Here is a 12,680-nt window from a genome sequence, read left to right on the forward strand (position 1 = left end):
TTCCAAGGAGCAAGTGTCTTTTAATTTCATGGTTGCAGTCACCATCTGCAGTGATTTTGGAGCCCAAGAAAATAATGTCTCTCACTGTTTCATTGTTTCCCCATCTGTTTGCCGTGAAGCGATGAGACTGGATGCCATGATCTTAATTTTTTGAATGTTGAGTTTTAAGCCAGCTTTTTCACTCTCCTCTTTCACTTTCATCAAGAGTCTCTTTAGTTCCTCTTTGGTTTCTGCCATAAGGGTAGTGTTATCTGCATATCTGAGGTTAATGATATTTCTCCTGGCAATCTTGATTCCAGCTTGTGCTTCATCTGGCCCAGCATTTTGCATGATGTAATCTGCATAGAAGTTAAATAAGCAGGGTGACAATAATACAGCCTTGATGTACTCCTTTCCTACTCTGGAAGCAGTCTGTGGTTTAATGTCCAGTTTTAACTGTTGCTTCTTGACCTGCATACAGATTTCTCAGGAGGGAGGTAAGGTGGTCTGATATTCCTATTTCTTTCAGAATTTTCCACAGTTTGTTGTGATCCAGAGTCAAAGGCTTTGGCGTAGTCAATAAAGCAGAAATAGATGTTTTTCTGGAACTCTTGATTTTTCTATGATCCAGTGTATGTTGGCAATTTGATCTATGGTTCCTCTGCCTTTGCTAAATTGAGCTTGAACATCTGGAAGTTCTCAGTTCACATACTGTTGAAGCCTTGCTTGGAGAATTTTGAGCATTACTTTGCTAGTGTGTGGGATGAGTGCAATCGTGTGGTAGTTTGAACATTCTTTGGCATTGCCTTTCTTTGGGACTTGTATGAAAACTGACCTTTTCCAGTCCTGTGACCACTGCTGAGTTTTCCAAATTTGCTGGCATATTGAGTGCAGCACTTTAACAGCATCACCTTTTAGGATTTGAAATAGCTCAACTGGAATTCCATCACCTCCACTAGCTTTGTTCATAGTGATGCTTCCTAAGGCCCACTTGACTTTGCACTCCAGGATGTCTGGCTCTAGGTGAGTGATCACACCATCATGGTTATCTGGGTCATTAAGATCTTTTCTGTATAGTTCTTCTGTGTATTTTTGCCACCTCTTCTTAATATCTTCTGCTTCTGTTAGGTCCATACCATTTCTATTATACCCATCTTTGCATGAAATATTCCTTTGGTTTCTCTAATTTTCTTGAAGAGATCTCTAGTTTTTCCCAATCTATTGTTTTCCTCTTTCTCTTTATGTTGATCACTGAGGAAGGCTTTCTTATCTCTCCTTGCTATTCTTTGGAACTCTGCATTCAGATGCTTATATCTTTCCTTTTCTCCTTTGCCTTTAGGTTCTCTTCTTTTCTCAGCTATTTGTAAGACCTCCTCAGATAACCATTTTGCCTTTTTGCATTTCTTTTTCTTGGGGATGGTCTTGATCACTGCCTCCTGTACAATGTCATGAACCTCCATCCATTCTTCAGGCACTCTGTCTATCAGATCTAATCCCTTGAATCTATTTGTCACTTCTGCTGTATAATTGTAAGGGATTTGATTTGTGTCATACCTGAATGGTCTAGTGGTTTTCCCTACTGTCTTCAGTTTAAGTCTGAATTTGGCAATAAGGTGTTCATGATCTGAGCCAGTCAGCTCCTGGTCTCGTTTTTGCTGACTCTATAGAGCTTCTCCATCTTTGGCTGCAAAGAATATAAAGGATCTGATTTTGATAGTGACCACCTGGTGATGTCCACGTGTAGAGTGATTATATTAAATATTAAATGTCTCTAAATTTTACAGTTTAAAATCATGACTATTATAGTATATGAATTATGTTGTTGTTGTTTAGTTGCTAAGTCATGCCTGACTCTTTGTAACCTGCCAGGCTCTTCTGTCCATGTGATTTCCCAGGCAAGAATACTGGAATGGGTTGTCATGCCCACCTCCAGAGGATCTTTGCAACCCGGGGATTGAACGCAGGTCTTCTGCATTGCAGGCAGATCCTTTATTACTGAGCCACCATATCCCAATAAAAACAATAATAGTTTTTTTTTTCTTTTTGGTTAAAAGTGACAGGTTGACTATACAAGCTTATTTATCTACTTTTATCCAAAAATTTTTACTAAAATTATAGTACAGTATTTTTTAAAAGGTAAAGAATGATTTTTTAAACTCTCACAGGGGCAGTAGAGAATTTTTAAAAAGGTTTTAACCCATTAAACAAAAGATGGGTAATTATAACACAATTTGGGAAAGTAGAAATGAGTGGAGGGCGGTAACTGGCTTGGCTGTCTGAGAAGTTCCATCGTAAGAGCTGGCAGGGGCCATGCCAGAAAAAAGCATGTCACAATCATGTGTCGAAACACCACTCATCTCCAGGCTTGGGTGGCAGGCAGAGCAGAAAGTGTGGCAAGGTGTGGGAAGGTGCACATTCTGAACAGATTTCCAGGTTTACTGCACTGACCTGCCCTGGTTCTGGGAAGTTTATTACGGAGAAATTTCCAGATTCAGAAGCTGGGCAGAGCAGGGTGATGGGCAGGGCTTAAAAAGGGAACATCTACATAACTCATGTAGGCCCCTTGCCCACCCTGATCACAGAATATCAGTGGTAAGATACTCCAACTCCCCCACCTTCCCTACCCTGCTAGACTGGAAGATAGATTGCTCTTTGCTGAAGAGACGGAATGACCAAATGGGAAAACCTTCCAGCTACTTGGATTCTGAGGTCTGCCCATGCGAAGGCCAGCCTGTCTGCCCATTCCACCGCTTGTCAACAAGCCCTGGGCTTGTACTTAGAGTCGGAGTCCTGTGACCATCCCAGTGCTCAGAGCCCATGCTCTCAACCACCTCACTCTACCTAGCCCTCAAACACATCCCCTGCAGCACTGGCAGAGCCCTGGCCTCATGGCAGGAGTCAGTCAGCATACATTCATAACTCCTTACTCAGAGACACATGTTTAACTAGCCATGAGGTTAGTGCACAATGAGATTTCTTTGGATGTCTGTAGTCCAATAGGTTGCCTTTTCAAGGTTCCCTGGGTGATTCTTTTTTGCATACAACAGACAAGAGCCTAAAAGGAAACTTGACAGCAGTGTTGGCCTTTATATCTCACCATCAGGAGCTCTGGGAATTTACGAGGCAAGGCTGCTGTTGGTTGGATTAGTTTCAGAAGTGATCTTTCCTCTTTCAAATCATTTGTGTATTGCTCTATGTACATAAAAGGAACTTTTGCAGAAGCACAGGCTTATAGGAACCATGAAATTTAACAGAGGCACAGAGCTATAGGACTCAATGGTATGACCCACGAGTTACCGGACAATGATAAGAAAATGCAAATGTCTAAGACTGAAGTCGATATTACCATGTTAGTTGCATGAGATTAGTTACAGAAATCAGGTACCAAAAGAGATGATCTTTTTCAAAAGTCTGCATAAATTTGAATGCAACAGGTAATGTCACAGAATCTTCCAAATCCAAGCTCAGTTGTGACTAGACCAAGGTGCTCTTGTTTAGTGTATGAGGGCATGTGTGTGAATGTTATCTTGGGCATGTGTGGGGAGGTGTGTTAGGGAGGGCAACATGTATGTGTATTTAATCTGCATAGAGTACAGAAACAGAAGCCTAAAAATAGACATGTACCAGCGCGACTCCAACGCCTTTTGTGGTGGGTGGGTTTGGCTTGTGGTGTGTGGTGTGTGTATAGCACGATGGGGTGACATGCTCGCTGAGGTGGCGTGGCGCACTGGAAGGGTGTGTGGTGTGGTTGGACCTGGTGTGTGGTTTGATGGGGTACAGTTGGTGTGGAGTGAGCCTTAGTGAGGAGTTTGGCAGGAGTCTGATGACATGGGAGGTGGAAGACCAGAGTTGGTGCGTGCATGGGGATAGCATGTAGTATGGTGTGTGTGTGTGAGGCAGTGATGCGGTTGTGGCTTAGCCCAGCTTTTGTTTAGATTTTCTTTTGCCCTTTGTTTTGCTCTTTGTTTTTGTCTTTGTTAGGCCTTTGTTTTGCCTTTGTTTCCTTCTTTGTTTAAACTGGCTTTGGCTTTTGTTTGGTCTTTCTTTAGCCTTTTGTTTAAACTTTGTGTGGCCTTTTTGTAGTCTTTGTGTAGCTTTGTTTTTAAGTGGATCTTGGCTGAGAACCCATCAAAAACACCTTGTGTAATGAAAACCCGGATATGTAATCTGCCCCTATATATTCTGCATGCACTGAGGGGCCCCCACCCCACCCCGGGACCTGGTGCAGACGTGGAGCCTGTCTCAAACAGCTGCTGCTTGAAGGTAAGGGGTTCCACGGGTTTTCCTCTCGCTGCGTGTTGTGCTTCACTTTTGGCGGCGAGCGCGCATTTCTGTACGGGTCAATTTCACTCTATCCGAAGGGGAACGGGGTAATAGCAGTCAAGGTCGGGAGGACACAGAAGAAAGGAGGAAATAAGCACAGAGGACCCCAAGGGGATTCTGCTGTGGGCCGTGGGCCTTCCTGGAAGGTTCTGGCTAGTGTTTGGGATTGTCTGAGACTCGACAGAGTCTCCAAACCTCAACCCAGGCTCTCCGGGGTGTAAAGTCCCATGTTACCGGGGCTAGATCAATAGCATTCTTTGGCTTCTTTTTCCCCAGTTCTTTTATTGCTTGTCATAATTTGAAAATGAGTTTCTCTTCTTATTTAGGATCAGCCTCTTTCCTCATACAGCTGGGTTTACGTGTGGGGAATACTTGTGGAACAACAAAGCCCACATCTTGTTAGAATTTTGCTCCCTGTAGACTAGCAACTTTCAATGAAAAGATGCTAATGCTTTGTCTCGTACAGAATCTCCTAAAAATAACCATTTTCAGTGTTGTGGTTGATAGAAAAAGGAATGAAAAGATTATGTGTGTCAGAGGAATAAAACTATTGAACTTGGCTAGCATACTAGGAGGAAAATGGGGGAAAGAATTTTGAATGTTCTGTGAGTAAAACAGGGAGGCAGAGAACAGACTGCCACCAGATAGGCAGCTATGCCATTCTGTGTTCACTTAGAAAAACAGGAGAATGCCTTGGTGGGTGGATTTTAAGAATTGTCTCAGATTTACAAAAAAAAAAAAAAAGCCAACAGTAGGAAAATTTCAGATGTACCTCCGTCACTTGAATGTTGACACTGAATCATATTTGCTTTACCACTCTCTCTCTGTATATGCACTTATATATTTTTTCTAAGCCTTTTGAGATTAAATTACAGATGTGATCCAAATCAGAAAATGACACTGAGGAAATGCTCTCATCTAATCTACAGACATCTAGATTTCACCAACCATCCTTGGAGTGGATCAAGGATCAGCCATCACCTTTAGTTAATGTGTCTCTTTAATCTCCCTTAATCTGGAAGGGTCCTCAGACAGTTATTCTCTCATGATCTCTACAGTTCTGAAGAGCACACTGGCCTGTTATTTTGTTAAATGTCCTCAATTTGGATTTGGTCTGATGTCTTCTCATGATTAGGTCATAACTAGGCAGTTTTTTAGGGATAGGCTTGTATTTTAGCTCATACATATCCAAATTCATACTTGAATTGTACACACTTTTAATTCGAAGTCTTATCTAGGATGAATCTCATTGACCCAGGATTTTAAAGAGTACCTAAAATATTACAAGAAAATACAAAAAACTAAAAATCCAGAGCTTTTATATGCAATTCTCAAGTATTCAATCAAAGTATGTAAGTGCTGTCCTTGAATTATAAATGGTAATTACAATGATATGTACAGGAACTTGCTAGGCAAGTAGTGAAGTATTTATCGAGTTTCTTTTGTGTGTGTTGGATTCATGCCTACTGCTCTGAGTATTCATTTCACCAATATGACCCTTCTTTTCTAAGCAAAATCATCTGCTGAAAACAGAGTTCAATAAAGTATTGTCCTGAGGAGCAAGTCCAGATTCACTGGCCTTTAGCATGTTGACATGGTGTCTGGTAGAGGAAGAACTTTCATCTTGTATATAAGTGGGAAAACTTTTGTTTGTAAGTATTTGGCAATTACCATTCCAGAATTTCCCATCAAACATCCTTTGTTTGGGAAATATTACCAAACTGGATTCTTCAGATATGCAGATAAAAATCATCCTTTTTTTTTTTCCCCAGAGAAAACTTTGAAGTCATCATAAATCTGAGTATGGGGCAATTGATTAACTTGATTACAATCTCTTTGGTTAAGTGAATATATTATGGCTTTAACAGAACTGTTCCCTGGATTAGGTAGATACTTTCAAGTTTGGGGTTCTGCTCGTGGTGTTATTTAATGTTGAGGAACTAAGCTTTGGAGAAAATGTATATTACCGATTTACCTATTAGGGCCCTTTATCTGGGCCACCAAAGTCACCCTGGAGTTTGAGGAAGTATTTCGACTTAAAGGATTACGTGTTTCCATGGTGAACATTTTCCTGTATCTTCCAATCCTGTAAATTTATTGTGGGCTGAACACTGTAGTAGCATGATATTAGGTGGCAGAGGTTCTGGATTAAGCTAAATTACTGGAGGATCACCTTGGTCCTGTCCAGGTTTGGTTTTAGGCCTTGTTAGGGCTTGTTTGTCTTTGCCGTTTCTCCTAGGCATGCTCCCCTGCCCTAGGGTGAGATCTTTCTGGGGCTTCAACTGAAAGTCTAGGGTGTTCACCAGGGTCTTGCAATTGCCCCAGTAATGTGCAAGCCCTGATGTTTCTACTTAGTCATCAACCTCTTTGTGACTGTTGGTTTCTTCCCCCTGGGCTTCCCACAGTTTCACCCTGCAAACGCACAACTTTGGAACTGGCCAAGGATCTGAGAAAAGTTATTGTATCTTCTTAGCAGGTCCCTACTATCTGTTGCTTGCATCTCAAACCCCTTCTGGGTCCCTGCAGTCTTAGCGACCCCTGGCTCTGATCTCTGACTCTTCTTCTCCACGCTCAGGCTCTTTTCCCCTGTAGGACAGTTTGAAAACTATCTTCAGGCAGAAAACCAGGGGAAATCTTCTCTTGCTTCCTTTCTCTCAAGGATCAAAGCCCTGCAATATTTGCTCCCCAGTGCCTGCAAACAATTCTTTTGCATGTTTTGTTCAGCTTTTGTGGTTGTGTAAGTTCAATACTTACAGTGGGAGTGTAAGTTCAATACTTGTTAGTAGATCATGATTAATTTTTTAAGTAAGAAAACTTGTAGAGTCATATGATTTCAATTATTCTGTCAAGTAGTTGGGAGAAGAGGAACATTCTAGTGATCTTCATCTGATCTGACAGAAAAATCTTACAAAGATTTATACAGTTAGACAGAAGTTGCCAATTACATCATTATCACTAGAAAAAGTATCAACTAAGACAACCAGTTAGAATTACAGATTTTTTTTCTGGAGGTTTTTTTGTGTGTGTGTGTCTAGAATCTTCACAATTTTATAAGACCCCTTTGAACATTTCCAAGATCTGAGATGTATTAAGAACAGGACAAATGACATGAATAGTCACAAAGATCTCTGTAGTACAATGAGAAAACTACATTGATATTTTCTAGAAGTTCTCAATTTGCTACCTTGTCAAAGGATATTTCATTGAGTTTACAATGCAAAAACCACGTCTCTTTCCAGAGCTGTAAGCGAGGAGGACATTCCTTCAAATCTTTTCTTGGGGTGCTTTACTTAATTATGAAGATTTGCATTTTTAGAGCAGGACTCTGGAATTTTATTAGCATTATAAGCAAAAATCAGGTTTGTAGAGCTCAGATTTATTAAGAGAAATGACTATTTTTTACCTAGTGATGGTGAATTAACTGGATATATGTCATTTTTCCTCTATGATGATGAGGTGGACTTTAAAAAGTTTGCATGTAATTTTGTCATTATACCCCCTCCTAGCCAGCCCATCCTCCATCTGACAGACAGTATCTAGATGAAATACCATGATCCTTCCTGGGGCTGTGTGTGTGAAGCTCTGTGATTAAGACACTTGAGTTAACTACAACTTCAGTCATCAAAACACTAAATTAACCAGAATACATTCTACTGCTTCATTTTTTAGGGAAAAAAGAAGCAAATGATACCAAGAGAAGCCCACAACAGAGATCTATTCACCAGATGTGCACGGATGAAAATACAGGTACAAATGAATCTCCCACTCTCTTTTGGATCAGCAACTAAATTATGGTATAATGATTACTAGTATTCAGAATGTCAAAGTGGAATGTAGAATCAGCGACAGATGGAGCAATCAAACTTTCAGTAAGAGTTACGCACTTTAGAAAATGATCCCAGGTGTCTTACAGTATTCTAGGCTTGGGGAATAGAGACATGATACACTTCCCTGTATCAGGCAGAGGCACTGCGACCCACACCACCACTTGTTCACGTCTGACAAACCCACGTACCACAGAGCACAGTGAAGTTCATCCCCTACAGCCTCGGACTCTCCTCAGGAGCTTCTGTCCATCTCATTGTCTTAACTGAATCCAGCCAGTCTTCTGAGAACAATGCCTCGTCTGTCAGCCTGTCGAGTGAGGACCATTTTACACTCCGAGAAGCTCCAGATTTGAGAGCAAGGCAGCATCCTCCCCATGCCACATTCAGACCGCGGCTCCTTCACTCCCTCGTCATTTCTCCGTAACCTGAAGCTGTGCTGCATCCCCTGCGTCAGTCTTCATCTGACTTCCCGGTCACTCCTTGTCATTCACTGATAGTTTTGTTACCAGATTCCGTGCTCCCCCACTCCCTCTCCGTTTCAGTTGCACCCACCTAGACGACGTTAGTGTCTGTGTGAATAAACTCTTCACCACTCCAGGGAATTATGCACTCTGCCGCATCCATCCGCTGCCATGCTGGAACTTAGCAATACTCGAAACTCTCCTCTCTGAATCAAATCGCGCAAACATCTAGCTAGCACCTGATTCACAACCTTCCTTTCTTTCAACTTTGTTAAGTGCCCCACTACAACCATTCTTTCACCAGGTGCTTCGGATTGACTTGCCCCTTCATCTCCCTATCCATCTATGAATCCATTTACTTATCCCTTCATCAATGCATTCACCCATCCATTCAACAATCACTCCTTTCGGCCTTTCTTTCTATTATGAATAGACTCTAGGGTTTATCACTTCAATTCTTCTGCACATTCTCTAGCAAACCCCAACCCTGGATGCACCTATGTGTCTTCTCTGTGTCTCCACCCGGGCTGCTGCGAACATTTGGAGAAAAACACCAGGAGGCTTGGTATCACTGCAAATTAATGGTCAGTGACCTCGACTGGGCCACCAGTGTAACTTGTTTCAACCACTCCGTGGAGATGGTTCCTGTTAAATTCACCAAATATCTCCCTATCCCTTAAGCGAATGTACTCTTTTTGGTTTTCTATCTCACCACATCTCAGAATCACTCTGCATACAGCTCTGACCACTCCCTCTGTTTAAACGCTCCTGCCCCTGGCTCCCAGCGTGCCGCATGCTCTGGGTTCCCTCCTTCCTCTCTGATTCTTCTCTTCTTCCTTGGTCAATCACTTTGCCCCTCCACCTGACCTGCAAGTGTGGGAGTGCCCCGGCACACGGCCATGCTCCCCTCTCAGGCCATGATCTGCCACCTGGGCAAGTCTATTTATCCCATGGCTTTTGTCACCATGCACTCTAGCAACTTTCAAACTCCATCTCCTGCCCAGATTTCTCTGAACTCTCCACTTGATGTTGCCATCTAGATGCCCCTCAAACACTTCAACGTGAATGCATCTAGAGCTGAACTCATGATTTAGCCTCTCCTCTCAAAACTTCTCCTCCAGTAGGGGCTCCTACCACTGACCTAGCCGCTCAAACTATATACCTCGGAGTCACCCTCGACAGCTCTTGCTTCTCTTGGAAGAGGTGAATGAATTCAATAAAATATGGTAAATACAAATTGCGAAAGGGAACAAAGATAAGTGGCATTTCATCGAGCTGAGGAAGTCCACAAGTATCACCGCTGTTGGCTGACTCAGATGGTGACCTTGGACACAAAATTTGGGAAAAGGTGTGGTTGACAATCGGCTTATCTCTAGCCTGGTTTCTTGGTCTCCCTGAGACTGATGCCCTTTGAAAACCCAAGGCAGAACCCAAAGCATGTTAAACACTCTGAGTGGAGCGATAAATCCGTCAGTCAGCTAATTTAGGTTCTCTTCTTCAGCACCTCCACCACCCGACTATGACCATAGGCCAAATCAACATTTGGGGTTTTAAATAAGACAGTGCAAATCTGGAAGATTGGTTTCCTTCTCCATCATTCTGGAAGGAATTACGAGAGAGAGGATTTGTGTTACCTATGTTTGTGTGCATTCAGAACCCCATCATTTTCACAGAGAAAGAGAAACATCTTTATTTTTTATATCACAAACACTGGATTAAGAAAGACAAACAATTTTTCACATCTTGAAAAAATGAAATAATAATAATATAACCATTTTATGTTAAGGCCTTATTTCTTAAAATAGCCTTGCTGGGAATCTGACAAAAGCAGCTTGAGTCCTACATGATATCCCAGGGGTCACTCCTAACTTGATCCCAGTTAATATTCATTCTTTGAGCAGAAGCAGTGGCAGAATCCTGAGGATTCAGATGGAAACCTTTCCCTCACAGAGTCCAAGCAGAGGTTCAGACACACAGCCACACTATTATAACAGTGTGACATGCTCACCAACAGAAGTACATACACATTACCTCCCAGAGGAGAGAGGATCCTTTGCTGGGCTGAGACCTTAGCTGGGTTGCTTGGTTCTTTTCAACTTTCCTACTGTACTTGTTGACAATAGGTCTCATGCTTGTTATTTAGCCTTAGATGGAGTTTACCACCCACTTTGGGCTGCATTCCCAAGCAACCCGACTCGGGGAAGACCCATACTAGCCTCACACAGTCCACGGGCTGGGCCTCGATCAGAAGGCACTGCCACGTTGGAAATGTACCCAGTGGTGCCAGGTCGCCAGCCGGGGGGTGGTCTCCTGCCGACCCCACCCCCGCCCCCGCCCCCGCCAGCCCACCCCAACCAAGCAACAGCGCGGGTTGTCTAGAGTGAATGGCGGTTTACTACACAGCCACCATGGGGAAAACGCATTCCAGGTAAAGGAAACAGGCACATCTTTTGATCACAGGATGATGTTTCTGACCTACAAAAGTGTGTGGGTTTGGGGAGGGGAGAGAAGGGAGAGAGGTGGACAGGGGCCAGATGATGAAGAGTCTTATGTGCCATATTAACTAAGAAGCAAGGACTTTACTCTGTAACTGGAAAGAGTCTCTGTGGTTTTGAGTAAGGGAATGGCTAAATGAGGAGACAGCCTTATGCTTTTGGTTCCTTCTCTTGGGCTTGCTTGCCCTCTTCTATAGAAAAGCATGAGATTACTCATTCACATTCAATTCCAGTGTAAATTCACAGGATTAAAACAATGCACTCTGTAATTTCAGATGTTAAAAAAATGAACATTGTGTTACTAAAATAACTTTCAGAAACTTAATGTATTTCTTACATGTTTATTTAGCTCCACTATAATAAGGAAGGTTTTGACTCCTAAAACATTTGCTAAACATATAATCTTTTAAAAACTTTTTATTTTATATTGGGATATAGCCCATTAACAGTGCTGCCACAGTTTCAGTTGCACAGCAGAGCCACTCAGCCATACATATACATGTAGCCCTTCTCCCTCAGACTGCTAAATGTATCTTTGTGCTAAGGATGCCAACCCATGCCCCTCCCCATGCTCTGATTGACTGCGTTTCCCCCTTCCTTCCACAGCGTCATCCTCCAATCCCATTTTTGGGCCAATCACAAGGGGTGTGAATTGACATTCCCTTGGGTTGGTATCCTAGCTGGGATTGGGCAGACTTTGTTCAATCAGAAAGGGCTTTTGCATGAATCTGTGAGATAGTTGTCCGTGGGCAGTGTGGTCCTGAGGCCACTTTAATTTGTCTTTATCACTTGGAAATAAAGTAAAGCAGTGAGGGCTTCGTCTTCCAAAATTAGTCACCAACTTCAAGACATCAGCATCCTCTTATTACTGTGATGTTTTCAAGCCTCAGCAGCTCTGCAAATCAGTGTTGGATTTTGGCAGGATGTTGCTGTTTGTGGAAACGCACTCTGATTCAAAAGAAATATCTGTATGAAAAGTTTCCATTACTGGGGCACTGGTTTCCCAACAAGAATCTACTGTTCAACATTCACTGTACTAATTAGTAAACGTTTTGGTTGCTAAGGCAACAAATGAATAGGCAAGGACAAATGGATACAGCCATCCTTAGAAACAGCCTTTAGTAGTTACAAGCAAAGTTCTTTTCCCTCGTTGTGTTTTTGCTGCTGTGGACAAACACGGAAGGCACTGTCTTTTACTATGTAAAGCTGCTCTCAGAGGCAAGCATTAGCCCCTGACCTGAGAATTCGCAAGGTTTAAGAAACATTCGAGATCTCTAAGGGAGGTGGTGAATGTGGAATGAATTTGCTGCTCAGAGGTAATGGTTTTCACAGCAGAGGATTTGAGGCTGGGCAGGCTGCAGAAGGCTGTGGGAAGGCTCGGTGAAAGAAGCCCAGGCCTGCAGTGGAACTTTCAAAGTCGCAGCTTTTATCCTGGAAACAGCTCCTGGGCAAAGCACCCAGGTGCGTTCCTCTCCTGAAGGAAGCCTGGGCTCTGGCAGCCTGGGACAGTGCCTTGACCACAGAAGGTGCCAGCCCCTGTGCCCCTCCCATGCTCTGACTGACTGCCTTTCCCCCTTCCTTCCACAGCGTCATCC

At 42.8% G+C, this 12,680-nt stretch overlaps 1 protein-coding gene across 8 annotated transcripts in view; it reads left to right on the forward strand.

Moving 5' to 3' along the window:
- Nucleotides 1-4,119: 4,119 nt before the first annotated feature.
- MOBP (myelin associated oligodendrocyte basic protein) overlaps nucleotides 4,120-12,680 on the forward strand; it is a 44,998-nt gene continuing 36,437 nt past the window's right edge. For 3 of the 8 annotated variants that reach the window (NR_198904.1, NR_198903.1, NR_198902.1), the window contains exons 1-2: nucleotides 4,184-4,242; nucleotides 7,972-8,049. The gene's annotated coding sequence lies outside the window, so the exon portion shown is untranslated. Of the gene's footprint in view, nucleotides 4,243-7,971; nucleotides 8,050-12,680 lie in introns of all 8 variants that reach the window. The other 5 variants (NM_001435147.1, NM_001435148.1, XM_059879570.1 and 2 more) reach the window with 4 other exon arrangements.

This window comes from Bos taurus, chromosome 22 (genome assembly GCF_002263795.3).
Source record: "Bos taurus isolate L1 Dominette 01449 registration number 42190680 breed Hereford chromosome 22, ARS-UCD2.0, whole genome shotgun sequence".
In the NCBI taxonomy this organism is placed as follows: Eukaryota; Metazoa; Chordata; class Mammalia; order Artiodactyla; family Bovidae; genus Bos; species Bos taurus.